The 16,571-nt window shown below is 38.5% G+C and overlaps 1 protein-coding gene, 1 long non-coding RNA gene and 1 other non-coding gene across 3 annotated transcripts in view; 1 reads left to right on the plus strand and 2 right to left on the minus strand.

Annotated features, from left to right (window-relative positions):
- The window catches only part of LOC123612403 (uncharacterized), a 360,854-nt gene that overhangs the window by 322,581 nt on the left and 21,702 nt on the right, over positions 1 to 16,571 (minus strand). Inside the window, exon 3 of the long non-coding RNA XR_012508168.1 lies at positions 16,326 to 16,449. This is a non-coding gene — a long non-coding RNA (uncharacterized LOC123612403). The remainder of the gene's footprint in view (positions 1 to 16,325; positions 16,450 to 16,571) is intronic.
- SPMIP4 (sperm microtubule inner protein 4) overlaps positions 6,112 to 16,571 on the plus strand; it is a 52,107-nt gene continuing 41,647 nt past the window's right edge. The window contains exons 1-2 of the mRNA XM_010968635.3: positions 6,112 to 6,272; positions 6,392 to 6,520. The gene's annotated coding sequence lies outside the window, so the exon portion shown is untranslated. The remainder of the gene's footprint in view (positions 6,273 to 6,391; positions 6,521 to 16,571) is intronic.
- On the minus strand, positions 14,961 to 15,033 carry TRNAT-AGU (transfer RNA threonine (anticodon AGU)). Its single transcript has one exon. It is a non-coding gene; the product is annotated as a tRNA-Thr (tRNA).

Genomic DNA, 16,571 nt, shown 5'->3' on the forward strand with positions numbered 1-16,571 from the left:
CCCTGCCGGGTAGAGATCCCTTAATAATACCTTGGACAGGCTCTAAAGCTTCCTCAGTCGCTTTCTAATATTAAAAAACTCAGTGAAGTCCAGCTGAAGATGGCAGCCTCGTATCCCTAGCGAAGTTTTCCTTCCCTTATTGTGCAGGGCTAGAGGCTGGAAGGACTCGAAGGGGGAAAGGGGCGAGGCTGTTCTTTCTTCCTCCCCTCCTCGCCTCCAAGGTAGGGTGGTGGGAGGGAAACCGGTAGGCCTCTGGAAAACAGTTCTCTCTCCTATTTTCTCCAGGGTGTTGGGGTGAGCAAGGGAGGGGGGTGGGCGGGGGCAGGGTGGGGCTCAAGAGTGCCTACCTTGTCCTCTGTATGTAATGTTGCTACTTCTACGAGTTCTTTGGGCAGCAGTACAGGGAACTTCACACCGCCCAGGTCACGGACCTAAGAGACCTGGATGCTCCCCGATGTCTTCCTCAGCTCATCTGCACTCCCCACGGCCTCTCACTGCCAGAAAGAAAGGCTGAAGACAGCTACCTTCTCAGCGTCTGCTTGATCCATAGAAAAGGCCGATGTCCTTGTCACACCGAGGTAGGGCTGCAAGCTGCTGCTGGGCTGCCCCACCACTGCCCCTCCTTGTCTCAACCCTCTTTGCCCTGCTTAGATGGGTAAGCCTACTGCCTACACAAACTACCCATCACAAATGAACTGCCAGTACCCGCTTCATGATCCTACTCTGTGTGAGTGACTTTCTAGGAACCTCTCACTCTTGGTTTCAGGGTGAGGAGCAGCTACAGCTGCCCCCTCCCAGTTAACCTCTCGTACACCGCTGGGAAGGGCACGGGCCAAGGCAGGGGCTCATGTGGCTCTGCCTCTTTATAAACCGTGAAGGGGTATCTGGCCCCTGCCATCCATGGTTTCCATTATAATGTCAAGTATTTAGCACTTCTGTACTTTCAGATTTGGTCCCCAGGTGCCCATTCTGAACAAAGTGGAAGTATGAAACGTCCTGCTGCACTAATAAACAAAAGACCGCTTGCTCCCTTGATACTACATGACACAAGGAAATTTCTTGCTGTAGAAAATGGGTTCTCCTTGAAATTTATAGAAAATGTTAGGTGAATAACCAGATGTCAGCTGTCTCCTCACCCACTGGTCTTACTCTTAGCCCATCACTAGCCCCTTCACCAGTTTCCACAAGAAATCCATTCACAGAAGGAAGTTTGAAATTTCTCTGATCTCAAGATCACATTGCACATCATTTCACTGAAACAATCTTGATTAAACAAGCCTCTTCTCCCAAATCTCTCTTTAACTGGACCCCTAGCAGGGTTCCCTCTTCTTCTGACCTCTGATGCTCACCAAGATGGCTTTATGGGCATGGGTTGCACAGGACCCCATATTTGGTGAAAAGCTTCCTTTTTGCTGTCCTGAAATGCTTTAATCAAAATATAGTTGATTTTCAATGATGTGTTAGTTTCTGGTATACAGTAAAGTGATTCAATTATACATATATTTTTTCATATTCTTTTTTATTATAGGTTATTAAAAGATATTGAATATAGTTCCTTGTGCTATACAGTAGGACCTTCTTGTTTATTTTATATATAGTAGTTTGTATCTGCCAATCTCAAACTCTAATTTATCCCTCCCCCTCTTTCTCCTTTGGTGATCATAAATTTTTTTTTTCATAAGTTTGTTTTCTATGTCTGTGAGTCTATTTTGTAAATAAGTTCATTTGTGTCATTTTTTAAGATTCCACATATAATTGGTATATGATATTTGTCTTTCTCTGTCTGACTTACTTCACTTAGTATGATAATCTCTAGGTCCATCCATGTTGCTGCAAATGGCATAATTTTTATGGCTGAGTAGTACTCCATTGTGTGTGTGTGTGTGTGTGTGTGTGTGTGTGTGTGTGTATCACAATTTCTGTATCCAGTCATCTGTAGGTGGGCATTTAGGTTGATTCCATATCTTGGCTATTGTAAATAATGCTATGAACGTTAGGGTGCAGGTATCTTTTCAAATTAGAGTTTTCTCCAGATATATGCCCAGGAGTGGGATTGCTGGATTATATGGTAAGTCTATTTTTAGTTTTTTAATAAATCTCCATACTGTTTTACATAATGGCTGCACCAATTTACATTCCCAACAGTGTAGGAGGGTCTTCTTTTCTCCATGCCCTTTCCAGCATTTGTTTTTTGGCCTATCCTGAAATTCTTAATAATTTTGAACAAGGAGTCTTGCATTTTTAATTTTGTAGTGGGCCCCACAAATTATGTAGTCTGTCCTGCTCCAGCCATCTCAACCCTGCTGGCTCTTCTGCTCACTCTCCCAACATCCAATGCCTCCCCTTGTTTATTAATTAGAGCAGCTTCCATTTTCAACATGAAACCCAAGGGACAGCCTGTCACATGCACCTGGGAGGTCTGCTTACACCTCACAGTGGGTGTAAAATGTAACTGCATGGCTCATGAAACTTAGTCAAAATGCAGGTGTAAGGATGGAGAAGCGGGTATGCAAAAATCTTCCCCTGGCCCTGGGTGGAAACTTAGCCAGATGTCATGAACTTCACTGCTGCTCTTAAGTGGCTCTTTGGTCTCCTGAAGTCAAAAACTCAGAGTCTCAATTCCATTGTAATCAACATTTCTATCTGTATTTAGCCACTCATTCATTCATTCACTCCCCACTGTTCCCATGTGAGGCCTAAGTTGGGGCACAAAAGTGTGGTTGACTTCTGCTCTTTTCCAGCTTCCTCACTCTCTGGCTGCTTGATTGGACTCTACTGGGATGGAAGAGAATTTGAGATGAGAGGCAAGGTGGTAGGACAGTTCTTGCCAAGGCAGATGGATTCACTCAGGACCCAGAGGTTGGCGCTGCCCACCATGGCTGGGCCTTCTCTCTGCAATACTTGTGTCTCCCTTGTTACCTTTCAGTTCCCAGGCTGGCCTCAGGCCTCACCCTAGGACACAGGCACCCACTCCATACATGCTCATTTCTCTTCCAGGGGTCTTCTTGCTAGGACTCAAAACAACTTCTGCGAATCTCTCTTTCCCACAGCTTACACCTGGTTACCCACAACTCACCCTCATATCATGAGATCCCAACACACCTCCTCTATCTTGCTGCCCCCAGACTCTTCAACTTTTTTAAAGGCCTGAAGTTGAGCACTAGTTTTTTATTTCCCTCAACCACATGGAACACATTCCCTCATCATATGGAAGCTCCTACCTGGTGAGGAGTAATGCACTCAGTAATCCCCAGCATGTGGACATGGGTAGGGACATTCAAAGAAGGGTAACAACACCCCCCAAATGAATCTCTTCATAAACTCAAATCTTATCTTTTTATGGTCTCCAAGTGGTGAGAAAATTGAGGACTAGTGGAACTGAGACAGAAGGGAAGGGGGTAGGGTACAACCATTAAAAACATGACATAGCAATTGAGGATAGGACATAAACTGGTTAGAACCAACTTCACCCAAGATGGCAGGAGACTTGACTTCCAGTAGACCTTGAGCTTTATTATATGCTCATTATAATGTATTAGCATGCTAAATGACACACCCACAGGCTCCATAACAGTTCCAAGGCTGACCATAAAAGGCCAAAAAGTGGGCAATGGCCCAATTCCAGGAAATCCCTGCCCCTTCCCCAGAATAGTTGGAATAATCCTCCCACTTGTTAGCATATGAAATTACCCAGCCCATAAAAACTAACCACCCCCACACCACAAGGCCACTCTAATTTTCCTAGACAACCCTGGGGCCACTCCCCCTTCTGAGCCAGACTGCATGCTGCCTATGGAATGTCTATGTCCTAGGACCGCCTCTCTTGCCTCTGAGAGAGCCTGCACTCTGTCTATGGAGTGTGTATGTCCCTGAATAAATCCACTTTCACTTTACTATGGCTCGCTCTTGAATTCTTTCCTGTACGAAGCTAAGGACCCTCACTTGGCGGGGCATGTCCCATGGACTTGCCCAAGACCTGGGACATGCCCATCTTCATGTGCCATTTTCCTGCAACAGAAACAACTTTCCAACCACCTCCTTCAAACAGTTTGCTAATGGTGATCTGGCTTTGGAATTTTACATCTGCCAGATTTGGGGGTTTTGATTAAAACTTCACTTTTGACATCCTTTGCTACTTTTAAGGAATGCTTACAAGTTGCTAAAAATGACATTTCTCTACATCATTACATATATATGTGCATTTTTCTGGGGAAAGAGTTCAGAGTTCTTCAGTAAATTCTCAATAGAGTTTGCGATACCATAAAGTTTAAGAATTACTGCAATAGAGAAATTTTTATTTCTAGAATTATTTTAAATTAACATCTAATTCGATTTATAAATGAGTATTGTTATCTGATTGGCCATTTAAGTGCTGAGAACACAATGCTAAAACAATCAGAATCACTCATGTGGTTTAGCCTGACCTTCCTCCAAATACTGGCTTTTTACAGTAGCAGAAATAGAGGTGGTAAGTGTGCTCTTCTCCTCAGTGTGCTTTCCCAGGCACATCGCCCCAAATATCCCATTCTCCACCCTTCCTCCTCTCTTCTAGCACTTTACTTCCTCAGGTAAATTCCACTTGGACTGGCCCTAACCTAAACCTCAGCCAGCCTATAAAGGTGAGGGGAGTGTGGGCCTTCAGGAGAATGTTGGGGATAACACACGACATACATTCAATGATTTTCAGGGAAGGCAACTTCTACATGATCTCAAGTCCACATTTCATACATCATACTATGACAATGACCTTGAAAAACACAAAAAGGAAAAAAAAATTTACTGGCTCTGGGACCAATTTCTCAGTGAGAAAATGAAAGGCAGTGTTCACTTAGCTGTGACCAACAAAATGAAATAGTCAAGAAAGGGGAGAGCACTGACCTTCACTTACTTCAGGTGTGTTTTTTTCTTTTTCTTAAAGATCTTCCTGTAGACATTACATGACACTCTCCCTAAGAAATTTATATTATTTAATGAAATACCAAACTACATGCTATTCCTAGAGACACGCACTTTCACATTTGGGTACCTTTGTTCATGTTGATTTCTTTGGCGCAAAGGCCCCTTTTATACCTATCAAAATCCTTCAAGACCCAGGTCAAATCTGAATGCAGCTGCATATAACAGAAAACCTAAATAACACTGTTTTTAACCAAGAGTGACTCTTTTTTCCCTCACATAATAATGTCTGGAAGGAAGCAGTTCTGAGCTAGTGTGGGAATTTCAGTCATCAAGGATCCAGACTCCTGCCATCTTTCTGCTCCACTGTCCTGAGCACATGGCTCCCACTAGGCCATCACCTCCCTTTGCAGGCAGCAAAAACAAAGGGGCAAAGCACAGGGGTGCTTTTTTCCCAAAGGGCCCCATCCAACAACTTCTTCTTTCATGTCATTGGATGCCCCAATCGGCAAGTTGCTCCAACCACTATTATGATAGGGAAAAAAAAAAACAGCATGGATATTGGATAGGCAATCAGACGGGTCTGCCCAGCCTCTGTTCAAGCTCACTTCCCTGTTACATAAAATATTTAAAAATTTTTCCTTCACCAGACCAAGGTCAACATTATGGACATTTTGGGCTGGATAATTCTTTGTTGCGGGTGGCTACCCTGTGCATCCCAGGATGTTTATCAGCACTCATAGCCTCTACCCACTAGATGCCAGTAGCAACACCCTGCAAATGTGACAATTTAAAAACATCTCCAGACATTGCCAAATGTTCCCTGGGGGGCAAAATCATCTCTAATAAGGAACTGCTGCACTAGATTGTTCTAATCTTTGTATCCCATCCCCAGTTTAATAATAATAGTGACTATTTATTGTTATGATAACTGTTTTAACATTGAATGCTATTTTAACTACTCCTGTTATGTTCATTTTTATACATGAGAACTGAGTTCACGAAGAACATTCTGAAGAAATGGGAGCTAACAAATAGGCTCAAATGAGGTCTGTTTCATTTCAAAGTTTGTGCTCTTCTTCCTCCATCCACTATCCTGTCCACCACCCTGTCAACCACCTCCCATCCAGACCTCAAATATATTAAGCATTCAGGAAACATTTGTTGAATAAAGCTTTAAAAGAAAACGAGTGCACTGGAGCCCAGGAAGAAACCTTCAATGTTTTAAACTTTATATACAGATTTTAAAAAGAAGGAAGGAAGGAAGGAAACATCCAAGGAGGGAGGGAAGAAGAAAGGAAGAGAGAAAAAAAAGACCATAGATTCCTGGACAGCTTTAACCTAGCTGTTCCTTAAGGTATCTACTTTAAGAGCAGGTAAGGAGGTGCTACCTCACCACTAATGAACAACCATAAAGGGTAAAAAACATCACAGAATAAATGCTGGACCAACTTAGACTCTAATGAAGCAACTAACAATTTTTTTTCTCTTATAGCAAACAAAGCACAATTGTTAACGATGAAACTTAGAATTATCAGTTTCTGCTTCAGTGGGAGAACCGAACCGGTCAAGAAAGCCACTGAAATACGCAGTCACTGACAAGCGGAATGGGAAAAAGGCATCAGTAAGTACACTTCTGTCTGGATAGGTCTCACTCCCTGGGTTATTGCAGTCTCTTACTGATCCCATTAATGAAGTGGGACAAAGCAATAAAGGAATTAAAATAAATCCTAAGTAAGCCTATCGCAGCCCGCCAACATGAATTGTGGGAGTACTCCAGTACTGCAGCCTTTCCCTGCCTCTCACAGATTGATGTTTGTTACTAAATGCTCTGGGGAAAATATAATCACTTTGCTTCTTGGAGTCAGATTGAATTAGGAAAATATTATCTGGTGAACATTTGTCCCTCTTTATTATACCCAACGTTTACTTTAACTTACTATTTATTAAGTGGCCTTGAGTGTCTAAAATGTTTATTAGATGTTGCACATGTTATTCACCATTGTTAGAAGTATTAAAAAATCAGGGAGATTTCATTTGCCTTTTTTATGTATTCTTTTTTGTGGTAAAATATATATAACATAAAATTTACCATTTTAACGATCTTTAACTGTACAATTCAGTGGCATAAAGTATATTTCACTTGCCTTTTTATATAGGCTGGCACTATTCTCTAATTATACTCACACTATTAATATTTAAATAACCATAACCAAAACTTTATTATTTTGCCTATAGAAAAATGCCTATGACAATAAGGTTGATGCTTTTTAGAGATGCCCTGATTCTGACAGACTTATTTAGAAATATCAGATTTTTCACAGGAACATTAAATTTTTCCTATAATCCCTTTAAGCTTGATTTGAAAGGAAGTAATTTTTGCTAATCTTTTTTCTCTCTTGAACTATTTTATCATCTCACTAGTTCATTACAGTTTGGATTCACCTAGGACAGGAGTTAGTGCTTCTTTAGAAATACCTGGGACAGCAAAGGCTTCTGTTAGCAGTCAGATATGAGGACATATTTATTTCAGAATAGTAGTGAAAATGAAAAGTTTGGTCAGTTTAATTTCCCTGAGAAATGGAGAATGGTCAACAGCCATTCATGTACTACGTCAGAGTACTTCTCTTTGAACTTTGAGGCTCTATCACAATCTTCCTAGTAGCCTATTTTTGTTTTTCATATATCTTGACGTTTTCCTCTCACGATATAACACAAAGGAAGTGCATATTATCTATGAGTAGCTTAGGAAATAGTAAGTATTATCACCCATTATTCTCTTCTTAAATACAGGAAATAAAATATGAAATAAGTAAAACAAGAAAATCACTATTAGACTTGTGGTAGCTCACAGTGAAAAAGAATGTGAAAATGAATATATGTATATTCATGTATGACTGAAAAATTGTGCTCTACATGGGAAATTGACACAACATTGTACTGACTTAACTCAATAAAATAATAATTTAAAAAATCACTATTAGAATAAGGAGTGGACTAATATTATAATGAGATTAATATGGAATTAATACGTTTTCTGTAAAGAGAGAGAAATAGTATTTTAATCCTGAAGAAAAATTATCTTAAAATTTATTTTACTTCTTGCTGTATTTCCAGGCATTGATATATTGTGGTTAATAAAACACAAAACTATTGTTTCTCTTTCTTAAAATATGCAGCAATACTAATTAGCTACAGCGATGCACCTACATAATTTTCAAACTGCTTTAAAAATATCATGTAGTTTTTCCCTTGTAGTTTAAAGCACAGAAATGTAACCGATATCGCAAAATTATTTTTAACCACTAGAGGGCAGAAAATGCTCCACATTTCTACATAACTAATTTTAAATTCTTAGACCAAAACAATAACCACCACCAAAACAACAAAAAATCCTTAAGATCCTCTTGTTTTATATTGTACAATATACTGCACACTTATGGCTCAGTTAACAACTTTGAAAGTTTTAACTAATGTACAATCATCTCAATCCAACAGTTTATAACAGGCGAAAGTAAACATCATTTTTGCAACCTGAGTCTAGCTATGAGTTTAGAATTATTAGGATAAGGGAATCAGCACATCCTTAAGGAAAGGAGGAAGACTCACACAGAACAGATGGTACCCATTAAGAATCTGCAAGATTCATTCTACATTAAAATATCTACAATGGAATGCAAAGGTTGTATTTATTGTAAAACTGAAATTTTCACTGATATCATAGATCAATCAAATGCTAACATATTTATATTTGACTCTATAATTTCTATATGTATTTTCTTTTACCACAAACCAACTGGAGATCTAATTGTGGCAAATATGTTTTAAGTTTCCTCTTAATACATCTTTTTGACCTCATTAATTTTTGTTAATTATTTTTATTAACTTTTGTCCCTCCCAGTTAAGTCATTTGCATTTTAGAAACTAAAGTGCTACTTTCTTTGATTAGAGACCACAACCTCTTCACTTTTTAACTCTCATTAATTAAAACACATCATGGTAAATTAAGCCATTTGGATTTCAGTCTGTGTGGGTGACATTTTAACAACTGCCCCTTCAGCCAACTCTCTCTGTCAATCTTAGCCATGTCCTACATCATAGGACAGCAGGAGGGCAATAGTGGCAGCCTGACAGAAAAATGGAGCAGGCAGGGAGCCAGCAGTTATACATCACAGAAGTCAGCGATTCTTCTGATGCATGAGCCTTTCACTTGCCAATCAAACCTGATAAGGCTTTTACCTTGCAGGGTTATGCACTAAATCATTCTCCAGTCTTGTTTCTTAGCCTAAGCAAACCTGCATTCCCCATTTTTCAGGTCTGTGGGTACTGCTCACTCTAATACTAATAAACACACTACAGTAGTACAGAAAAGTTGAGGAGGAACAAGGTAGAGGTATCACTTCTTTTGGACTAATGAAAGTGATGTACATTTAAAATCAAGGCTAGTCACAGACAGAAAGGCTTCTGTATTATCACCTATTGGTGAAAGTTACAAACTAGCAGTTTTGAAAAAAGCTTCCAACAATTATAGCTGCCTAATAAAAGATCTGACTCACATGAGCCTTGGAAAGGTGTTTGAGCAGGGACTGGGTCAAAAATGAGTATCTCAGATGTCATTTCTGCATGTGTGAAATTGTACTAATTGACTTCTAAAATCTTACCAATCTTCTTTTAACATTAATTTTATGTTTAGCAAAGAAATACATGCACAAGTTTCAAAAGTCAAAAGAATTCTGCAAGACTTATAATTAGGGCAACTGCATCCCAGCTTTCCAGGGCCAATTGTGATTTATGCCTTTTATCCCACTGTAATTATTAACAGTGCCTCCTTTTACTCTCAAGTGTTCCAGTTGGACGAAAACCTACTATCCCAAGCCCCAACCATACCCGCCTCCAATTTCTATTCCCCAGAAGCAACTACTTTCAATATGTTTAGGATTTTTTCTATATGGGCTCAAATTTCTTTAAAAAACAAAAAAAGCATGATTATACTACTTGCATCAGTTATAACTGCCTTATTATTCAAAGACCAGGAAGGGGGAAACCACTGACTTAAATAGAAAGAGGTGCCTGGAAGGTACACTGTTTGAAGACTTAATCTGAAAGTGACTTTTCCGCCTTCATACTTTTTGGAATTTTATATCCATCCAAATTCTCAACAAAGTGTAGGGGTAGGAAAAGTAATGCCCTTGCTGAGACATGCTACCTAGATCTCCCTTCAAAATAAGATTTGCTACCCAAGCTGTCAGCTCTGTCAGGGACTGCCTCAGCTGCAGAGAGCTACCTGGCCCACCAAAATACCCTTTCCAGATCAGAGGCATCCAACACCTGACTGAGGCAGGAGTAAAAAGACCTTTTCCACCCAACCTAAGACTGCTCTGAGAGGCCATCAGTGCCCCAGAGCACCCACAAGGTTAGCCAAGTTTTTGTCAGGCTCATATCACAGATGGACTCTGCCCAATCCTACTTCTTTTTCTTCCTTCCACAGGTGGCAATCCTTAAGAAACATCTTGTAACCCAAACTTCATCTCAGCATCTGCCTCTAGAAAACCCAATCTGCAACAAATAGGTCCTATGCTTCAAAATTCAAAAAGTGCAAAAAAAGGAATATGGTGCAATACCTCCCTGTCTCCACGTAGGTCCAGTTACCAGTTCCCCTTCTCAAAGTCAACCAATGTGGCCAAGGTATTGTGCTTATTTCTAGAAATAGTCTATGCATATATAAGAAATGTTTTAGATATGTACATATAAACATGAGATTTATACGAAAATGTAGTATTTTTCATTTGCCACACAAATGGTAGCATACCTCACAACTATTCAGTACTTTGACTTTTTTCTCTTAAAATATATTGCAGAAGTTGTTACAAGACAATATATTATAAGTATCATTATTTTTTAATGGCTGCCTGGTATCTGACTGTGTGGAAATAACAATTTGGTGGACATTTAAGTTACATCAAATCTTTTCCTATCACATACAGTGTTACACTGAATAATCTCTGTGTGCATTAGAGCCCCATCGTGCATATCTTCAAGCCCTATGTGTGTGTATGTGTAGGAATTCAAAGAAGTAGAATTCCTAGGCCAAAATGCTATAGTCACAATTTTGATAGATGTTGGCAAATTGCCTTCCATTTATATTGTACCAATTTGTACTCCTTTGAAAAATATATGAGAGCCTACTTTCTCATACCCTTTCTTTAGTGTATCACCAAATTAATAGACTTAAGTATAAAATATAACAAAAACAGAAATTTTAAATGTTGGGATAAAAATGTATGTAAGTTCTAATATTTTTCCATGCTTTATTGGATCATCCTGTGCCATCTTGGTGATGCTTCATCCCACTTTGGAAGCCAGTGGTTTACTAAGCTGAAAAGTTCTCTGAAATCAGGGAGCAGACATTTTCAACTTTGCATCCCTTGTGTTGGACACAAAGTAGTCACTTAATTAACATTTATGCAATAAATGAAGTAATGGGAAAAAAGGAAGAAACCCGGTAAGCAATACATATAAACATACAAAATTTCTCATTTTAATGTGCATATTTTACCACCAATAGGTGTAGAATCGTATATTGATAAAATGATATATATGTAACTAAAATACACACCCAAGAGATAATGCTCAAATTATTTTTACCAATTCCATTTTTATATATATGTACACATACACATACATTCCACATTCTCTTTATCCATTCATCAATCAAAGGACATTTAGGTTGTTTCCATCTCTTGGCTATTGTAAATACTGCTCTGATGAACACTGGGTACAGAGATCTCTTCAAGATAGTGATTTCAGTTCTCCTGGATACAAATATACTCAGAAGTGAAAATTCTGTACCATATGGTAGTTCTGCTTTTAATTTTTTAAGGAACCTCCACACTGTTTTTCATAGTTGCTGTGCTAATTTACATTCCCACCAAAGTGTACAAGGGTTCCCTTTTCTCCACATCCATGCCAGTACTTTTATCTCTTGTCTTTTTAATAACAGCCATTCTAACTGGAGTAAGATTATATCTCATTTTGGTTCTAATTTGCATTGCCTTGACAATTAGTGATGTTGAGCACTGTTTCCTGTACCCTGAATATCTTCTTCGGAAAAAATGTCTATTCAGGTGACTTGCCAATTTTTAAATCAGATTTCTTGGGGTTTCCTCACTACTGAGTTGTATGAGTTCTTTATTTACTCTAGAGATTAACCCCTTATCAGATATGTGGCTTGCAAATATTTTCTCCCACTCCAAAGGATGCCTTTTCATTTTGTTGATCATTTCTTCTGCTGTGCAGAAGCTTTTCAGTTTGATGTAGCTCCACTTATTTTTGCTTTTGTTGCTTGTGCTTGTGTCATCCAAGAAACTGTTTCCAAGACCAATGTCAAGGAGCTTTTCCCCTGTGTTTTCTTTTAGGAGTTTTATGGTTTCAGATCTTATGTTTAAGTCTTTATTTCAAGTTAACTTTTGTGAGTGGTGTAAGAGTCCAATTTCATTCTTTCCCTTGTGAATATCCAGTTCTCCCATCACCATGAATTGAAAAGACTATCTTTTCTACATTGAGTATTTTTAGCTCCCTTGTAATATTAGCTGACCATATAAACATGGGTTTATGTCTGGGCTTTCAATTCTGTTCCATTAGACTATGTGGCTATTATTATGCAAATACTATACTGCTTCGATTACTACAGCTTTGTAATACAGTTTGAAGTAAGAAGTGTGATGCCTCTAATTTTCTTTCTCAGGATTGCTGTGGCTATTCAGGGTCTTTTGTGCTTCCATATGAATTTTAGGGGTTTTTTTCCCATTTTTTTGAAGATGCCGTTAGAATTTTGATAAGGATTGCACTGAATCTATAGACATTATGGATATTTTAACAATATTAATTCTTCCAATCCATGAACATAGATTATCTTTCCATTTATTTGCATCTTCCTTAATTTTGTCATAATTGTCCTACAGTTTTCAGTGAACAGATCTTTCACATCCTTTGTTAAATGTATCCCTAAGTATTTTGTGGGTTTTGATGCTGTGGTAAACAGGATTGCTTTATTTTTCAGATAATTTGTTGTTAGTGTATTGAAATGCAAATGATTTTTTTCTAACCTGTAACTTTACTGAAATTGTTTATTAGTTCTAACAGTTTTTTGGTGGAGTCTTTAAATTTTTCTATATAAAGGATCATGTCATCAGCAATCAGAGACAATTTTACTTTTTCCTTTCTAATCTGGATGTCTTGTATTCCTTTTCTTGCCTGAATACTCCGGCTAGGACTTCCAGTGCTATGTTGAGTAGAAGTGTTGAGAGTGGGAAACTCGTCTTGCTCCTAATCTTAGAGGAAAAGCTTTTACCCTTTCATTGTTGAGTATGTTAGCTTTGGGCTAACATATGAATTTTCCAATCTTTCTTCTATTATTGATTTCTAGTTTCATACCACTGCTGTCAGAAAAGATACTTGGTGTGATTTCAATCTTCTTAAATTTGTTTTGTGGCTTAATATATGATCTATCCTAGAAAATGTTCTATGTGCACTTAATGTATATTCTGTTGCTGGGATGGAAGGTTCTGTATGTGTGTGCTAAAACTATTTGGTCTATGGTGTTGTTTAAGTTGCTGTTTTCTTATTGATTCACTGTCTGGTTTATCCTTTGTTGATAATGCGGTACTAAAGTCTCCAACTATTATTATATTGCTATTTATTTTTCTTTTTAGTTCTGTTAGTATTTGCTTTATATATTTAGGGACTTTGTTTTGGGGAATATAAATATTTACAATTGTTTTATCTCCTTGATGGATTGACATCTTTGTCATTATGTAGCAACCTTCTTTGACTCTTTGGACTATTTTTAGCTTAAAGTGTATTTTGTCTAAGTATAGCTATCCCTGCTTTCTATTGGTTATCACTTGCTTGAAATAATTCTTCTGATCCCTTCACTCTCAGTCTATACGTGTCATTAAAGCTAAAGTGAATCTCTTGTGAGTAGCAAATCCCTGAATCTTAGTTATTTTTTATCCACTTATTCTGTCTTTTGATTGGAGAAATTAATCCATTTTTATTTAAAGTAATTATTGATGGGTAAGTAATTATCATCATCCTTTTGCTAATTGTTTTCTGTTTTGCAAATCCTTTGTTCCTTGCTTCCTCTCTTGCTGTCTTTGTTACTTGACGACCTAATGTCCCCCCTGGGGAAAGGCTTTGAGGGATCTATTTGGATCTTAATAGGAGGAGTACTGTGGATTCTGCCAATATCAGCTGAGGATTTTGCCCAGAAGGGTGGTAGCTGATCCATCAGGGGCAAATGATTAGTGTCCTTAGAATTAGCTCCAGTGCTGCCAGAGACAGCAAATAAAAAATGTTGAAGGGTCATTTGATTCATCCAGCTATTTAAGTTGCTGCTATCAAATTCTAGAATTATTTCTTCTTGAGAGGAAGAAATCCAGCATGTTATTTTTCTAAGGAATCTTGGCCCAATAAGTGAATAGGGGCAGAACAACTAAGGAGAAAAGGCTGAGTATCTCTTAGAGAGCCTAAACAAAATGGGATAGTTTTAGAAACATAAACCTGTTGAGATTATTTGATTACCCCCCCCCATTTGAACCATTTTAGTCTCCAAGGCAGGGGCTGTTTAATAACACCGGGTTTGAGCACCAAAAGTAAAGTTCCAGTGTCAATAAGGACAGAGACAGATTAATTCTCAATCTGGAGAGTGGTTTCTCCAAGTTGATTAAGAGGAAGAATTGAGGGTGAAAAAAATAAAAAACCTGTAATTCCTCGGAGTACCATCATTGTGAGTTAGGAGAGCACTAGAAAGGCTGATTAGAGGGTTGAAGGTACCTGGAGTGCTTAAGCTTGTAACCGTCTTTCTTCCAATGTCCTACCCTTTTGCAATAGTGGAAAAGGCTATTTGTGGGATTGAAAATTGAAGATTTTACTGGTCCTCCTTTTAGTTGAATCATCTAGGGTATGGGCAAGCTGGTTCGCTAAGTTAACTAAATCTGGAATGTGTAAGCTTTTTTGTTTGATTTAGGGGGGAGGTAATTAGGTTTATTTATTTATTTACTTAATGGAGGCACTGGGGATTGAACCCACGACCTTGTGCATACTAAGCACACACTCTACCACTGAGCTATACCCTCCCCAGTAAATCTGCAATGGACATAGTTTCTCATTCCATCCTGGTCATTTTAACTAAAGAGAAAGATCCTGGTTCGGCCTATTAATGAACACAGAGTTAAAGGCTACCCAAATGGATTCAACATTGAAAGGGAGACCAGAATTTTCTTTAAAGACAATTTAGAGCCAGCTATGGTAATCATGCACAGGCTCACTGGGCTTCTGGGTACAAGCTTGAACCTTATTCCAATCAGCTGACTTTGGGAAAGCCCTAGGAAATACCAAATGGAGTCACCTGGCGATTCCCTGAGCATGATCATATAATAAAAAGGCAAAGGTTTCTTTGTCCCCAGGTTGTAATTCTAAAGCCTTCTCAGCAAAACCCCAATTAGCAGTTTTCATCCAGTGTTGGGCCTGGCCTTCACCGACAAGCATATGAACTAGCTGATGTAAGTCAGAGAAACCAGAAACCAGAAAAGTTTGAGTGACTACATTAAATTCCTCAGCAAACCTGTGGGGATCCTCAGTTACCTTGCAAAAATCCTTGACTGTGGCTCACAGTTTAACTTTAGTCCAGAGAACATGCGAAATTAAGGGTTTAGCATTTGGATCCTCATAGGGTCTGATTTTTTAAAGCAGCAGATTTTAGTAGGTTCAGGAGAGAGGGAGGCAGGGAGAGGCCCAGAGAGAAATGCGAAGTTCAGCGACAGGATTAGAATGAGTAAACAAGGGTATAGGAGGTGGGGATGGTACAGAAGGAAAAGAGGAAGATAGTGCTGAAGACAAAGAGAACAGAGGGGAAGAAAAAGAGGCCTCAGAAGCCTTTCTGGAATTTTTTTTCCAATTTTTTGTTTGGTTAATTTAGAAATGAAATTTTGTAAAGAGGTGATTTTAGAATTTTGAATGCATTTAGAGGCCTCCAGGTACTAATTAAAATATGCATCCTTTCAGTTTGTTTAATTTTAGAGCCATGATTTTCTATTTAGTTCTGAGAAAAACAAGTTTGGAGATGTTGAAAGTTCCCCATAATGACCACTGGACTTTTAAATTATTTTTGGTTAAGTTGGTCCATTTAGTTAAAAATGTGCATAAAAAGAGACCATAGTTTTTGAACATAAAATCAGTCATAGTCCCAGAAGGACCCTCTTGAGAGAATTTAGAGAATTGGGATTTAAAAAAAAAAAAAAACTCAGAGGTTCAGAAAACAAATGAGTACTCACCAAAAAGTCAAAGCCTTCACAAAAACAAACACAGATCCCAAATAAGTTAGAGAGCTCAATCAAAAAAAGGGAGCTTGAATCTGAGAGAAGACTTACCAAACCAAAAGGAAGTGGCAAGCACAAGAGGATCAAGTGTGTACCATGCATGGTTCCAGGGATCATTAGCTCTTCAGGGGTTCATCTCCTTCAGATCCCCCTTCTGACACCAAGTAATGTCAACCTTTAAAATAAAAAGGTAACGGTTTAACCAGCAAAATTAAGTTTATTTGGGAACAGCAGACAAACTGCAATTCAGGATATGGAAACTACAGCAAACCAGTTTGGAAACAAAGAAGGAGTGTT

The sequence above is a fragment of the Camelus bactrianus genome, chromosome 7 (assembly GCF_048773025.1).
Source record: "Camelus bactrianus isolate YW-2024 breed Bactrian camel chromosome 7, ASM4877302v1, whole genome shotgun sequence".
Lineage (NCBI taxonomy): Eukaryota > Metazoa > Chordata > Mammalia > Artiodactyla > Camelidae > Camelus > Camelus bactrianus.